The sequence below is a fragment of the Solanum pennellii genome, chromosome 11, assembly GCF_001406875.1.
Source record: "Solanum pennellii chromosome 11, SPENNV200".
Lineage (NCBI taxonomy): Eukaryota > Viridiplantae > Streptophyta > Magnoliopsida > Solanales > Solanaceae > Solanum > Solanum pennellii.
Window position 1 is genome coordinate 30,020,029 of NC_028647.1, and position 1,722 is coordinate 30,021,750.

Sequence of the window (1,722 nt, forward strand, 5' to 3'; positions counted from 1 at the left end):
TCAGATTTAGAAGCAAAGAAAAGATTTTCTTCCCTTTCTTCCTCATGTTTTTCACAAAAATTTACTTGCTCCCATTTCTTGTGTCAACAATCCTTTTCAACGTGGCCAGACTTTTTACAAAAGTTACATTGGGGCTTGCCTTTGTGCCAACATTTTTCTGCATTGTGATTAGTCTTTTTGCAAACTTTACAAAAAAGACTAGAGTTTTTCTCACCTTGTTCTTCAACCTTCTTTGAAGAACCATCATGATCCTGCTTCTTTTTTGGCTTTTGATTTTTCTTCTGATGATTTTTTGAGAATTCTCATTTATTTTAGACTGGGAAGCCATCTCTTTGGGTTGATCTTCACGAAAAAATCTTCGCTTCTCGTGTGCACGAAATGATCCAACTAGCTCTTTGATCGAAAGCTTAGAAAGATCTTTCGCCTCCTCAGTGATAGCAACGATGTACTCATAATTTTCTGTGACACTAATTAGAATCTTTTCCACAACTTGTTGGTCAGAAATCGTATCACTATGATTTCTCATTTCATTAACAATATTCATGACTCTTGTGCAATATTCATCAATTTTTTAAGATTCTATCATCTTTAAATTTTGAAACTCTCTTCTAAGAGTTTGAAGATTTATAGTGCGTACCTTTTCGTCACCATACACCTCAGTTTCCAGAAAATCCCAAGCTTCCTTTGCAGTGTCACAAGTAGCAATCTTTGCAAAATATGCTCTTGAGACTCCCATTTGGATTTTGCTTAAGGATTTTGTATCTTGACGAGACTTAGCCTCAAGATTTTTCATCTCTGCTGCTGTAAGATCACCATGGTTTTCTGGCTCTTCAAGCCATTTGCAATAATAGTCCACAAACCTTCAGCTTTCAAATGTGTTCTCATTCTTATCTTCCAGTATTCAAAATCAGTTCCATCAAAAAATGGATTAAGAACAATTGACGAATCAACACCTTCATTTGTTTTGCCATATTTTTTTTTCACCTAACCCCAGATTAAGAACAAAAACCTGCTCTTGATACCAATTTGTAGGAAATATGGAAGGAAAATAATATCCTTAGAGAATTCTCAAGTTTATTATAGGGTACTTAAGGCCACTTGAGATGATTACAATCATCAACTACATCACTATTTATACTACTTAAAATAGACAACAAAAAGTCTTGCACAAATAACTAAATACATGTATCACAATTTACTAGGTACATGTACTATGAAATTCTAAAGAGACTTCTTGAAAAACTAAGAGACAATTTTGGAAGACTAAACATTGATGCATTAATTCAAACTGGAGACTCACACAATCTCACTCGGACTGCAAGTGGTATCAACAAAGCGCCTGTTGCTGACACGAGTTACCTATATCTACATCGTGAAAGTGAGGTCACATGACATCAGTACATTGAATGTACGAGCATGCAAGGCAAAATCTAAAGCATAACATAAGCTTAATTTGAAATCAAAGGAAACATACTTACCTTGTCACAAACTCACTAAAGGAATACTCAAGGTGAAGGATAATCAAAGATAGTCAAATTTACTAAATGAGGAAGTAATCAAGGATACTCAGAATACACTCAAACATAGGAATATTAAACTAAGTTCAATATAAAATAATAATAAAGATGCATAGTAAAGAAAGCTTTCGAAAAATTAGATGATAACTTTATGCATTTAAAAATTTAATATACATACATATATATATATATATATATATATATA